The following is a 3,055-nucleotide window of genomic DNA, read 5'->3' as shown; positions in this document are numbered from 1 at the left end:
ATATTTGCTCCTTGAAGAGAGGCAATGGAGAGGATATCTCTTCATGAACATGGGAGAAATCGAATAAACAAAACTTGATTTGGGAATGTAAAATAGCAGAGAAGTCTGGGGGAAGGTATCGAGACACCTAATGGGCTAATAATGTTCAGGACATTTAATCTTCAGCTATGCCTTGTTTATGCCAGTTGGATGGCATAAGCCATAAAAAAAAGACTCTATATCCAGGATGGCAGGATGGCATCCCCACAGACCTTCCCCTGGCTCTCCCCACCATACACCTCCCCACGCCCCCCCCCCGACTTAAACTTAGAATAGTCGCAGCAGTCTTCTGAGTGGCATTTTCTGGGCATCGGATGTAGGTCTCTTGGAAGCAGGCAGCTACAACGTAATGGAAAGAGCGCTGGCTTAGAAGTCGGGACACCTGAGTCCTATTTTTATCCCAGTGCCCCCTGACTGTATGACCTTGGGCAGGCACTCAACTGTAAAATAAAGACAGTAGTCCCTACCCTGTCCTCCTCCCACTGTTGTGAGGAGGCACTGCTGTAACTGAGCATGTAATGACTTCAAAGACTTATGCCCTCACCAGCAATTCCCAGGCTGTCTTAAGTCCTAGTGTCCCAGGCTAACCCACTTTTGCCCCAACTTCAGGGCTCATCAGATCCACTTCACTGGATTTTTGGGGGCGCACTTTTCTTGTTCGTTTGCATATTTTTAAATAGAGCTCTTTGAACGCTGAGGGTATTAAGTTAAATCTCTTTACAGACATGCTTTGACTAAATTTACACACCTTTAACAGTAATGCAGTCAGACGGTCAGACACCCAAAGCTGGAGGGGGGCGGGGTAGAAGCCAGTCTTCACCAGTGGGGAAAAGCCTACAGCAACAACTCAGACTGGGGGCATCTAAGAGCCATTGACCTTGGAAGATTTTCCAGGGTTTGAATCCCTAAAAGATCAGCGTTTGAACGTTGAGCAGGAAGTCTGAGGGCTTGGATACAAGTGCTGTCTCTGCAACACACCACACTGAATGTCTAAACTTCAAGTTCATCATCGTGTCGACTATACACACACACTGCTTCATTTAAAGAGTATTTCTTGAGAAGAGAACAGTGCACGAATATGTGGCTCAGGAGAGGGATGAGAAAACTGAAAATAAAGATCGGCAAATAATTAGAGAATACTGGCCCTACCACTTGGGCAACAGAAAGACTCTTCGCCAAATGGTTTTGGGTGATAAGCAGACTCAAGACTTCTGGGATCCATTGTTCAAGCTAATACCTATTCTTTGCTTAAGCTCGCTAATCCATAAAACTTATACCGCAGTCTTATTTGGCCAGTGATTTATGAGACTATATTATGTTAATTTCTGGCTGCTGTATACTTGATGAGATGCACGAGATATGTACAACACCATAATGGGATCCTGCCTCTGTCAATTGCCGAGTTTACTGATGTACATCTTTCCACTAAAGCTCCTTGGCCGGTCCCAAATTGGGTTTCTTAATTTGGATGATGGGGGCTATTTCATTGCTCATCGCACAGACCTGCTGTCTCTTTCTTCTCTCTTAGTTTCTTTCTCTGCTTCCTGATAGTTTAGTACATTTTCATTGTTCTTTTATCAAGGAAAGAGTATGAAGCAAACTTCCAGGCTCACACCTCCCCTGCTGCATCAGAGTGTTTATTCTCAGGCCAGTTAATGGTGAGACAGAGGCTGGGCTAGCAAAGGGAGCAAAGCATGAGAGATTACAGCCATTTGAAGCTCAAAATGAATTTGAAACATCTCTGAAACTATAATCTATGTCAAAGGAAAAGCAGCCTGTAATTAAAAGACAGAAAAACAATAGGCTTTTACCCACAGCACTGTATTTTCTACGTAAAAGAGGAGTACAGGCTTTCCAGGAAATAAGTAAATCGTGTCATTTAAGAGCAAACATTATATCTTATATGTCTGTGCCTTTGGGATAAGGACCGCTACGTGTTCTTTGGTATCTGTTCTCTACAGAACTCGTCTGATGTTTAGTTGGAAAATGATCACTTGGGAAGAAGACTGTATTTCCCACCCTCTTTGTAGCTGATCTTGGCCATATGATTACCTTCTGGGCAGCGAGCTCTAAAAGCAAGGGGTGTGTGCAACTTCCGCAAAGCATCTTCTGGAAAGCAGAAGCATGCCTTCCCTTTCTCCTTCCTGCTGGATGGAACGTGGATGAAATCTTGGGAATGGAAGGTGGAATGAACTTGGTTCAGTGGATCTCATACCAGATGAGATCCTGCTTAACTCCTGACTGTTGCTATGACAAAGAGGAAAAAAATGTATCTGGTTTAAACCACTGGTATTTTGGATTTTGGTCACTCACAGCTCAAACGTACTCCTTAGTGATACACCCCTACAACTTGTGGGAGAACACCCTGCATTCAATCAACAATTAAAATTGCCACAATTATGGTAATTGACTAAACAAATATGTCGGGGATGTTACTTCCCTCATATTTTTAGGTTTGGTTTTGAAGCTTCAAGGATATATGTGAGAGAGAGGATTTGGGCATGATCCACTTTAATATGGTGAACAAAGCAGCCTGTGGGAAACATATATATATATAATATGTCATGTAATAAGATGTATATAATATATAATTTTATATATCTCATATATATATAAAATATGGGGCAGTGTCTACATAGATAATAAATAGACAGACACAGGTAAAATGACATTCAGCAGAAGTTGCCGTGAGCCAGGGTTCAAGGAGAAGCACTGTTACTAGCTGGTGGATGTATAAACTGGTAAAACTTTCTGGAACCAAATTGCCAATATGTATCACAACCTTAAAAATGGTTATTCTCTTTTATACAGTAATTCCATTTTTTTAGGGATCTACGGGAAGAACGTGGACAAAGAGTGATATCCAAAATTTTCCCTGTAGTCCTGGGTACGGAGAACCTGAATGTTCAGACAAATCCACGTGTCGTGAAATGTCAGTTGGCAGTTAATGGTGTCCTTTTGCATGAGCTGATTTTCACCGAGCAAGGAGCTTCCGGGAGGGAAGTCTGGCCTGGGC

Source organism: Ailuropoda melanoleuca, chromosome 8 (genome assembly GCF_002007445.2).
Source record: "Ailuropoda melanoleuca isolate Jingjing chromosome 8, ASM200744v2, whole genome shotgun sequence".
Classification (NCBI taxonomy): Eukaryota; Metazoa; Chordata; class Mammalia; order Carnivora; family Ursidae; genus Ailuropoda; species Ailuropoda melanoleuca.
The sequence above is the reverse complement of the archived record's forward strand: the minus strand, read 5'-3'. Positions refer to the sequence as shown.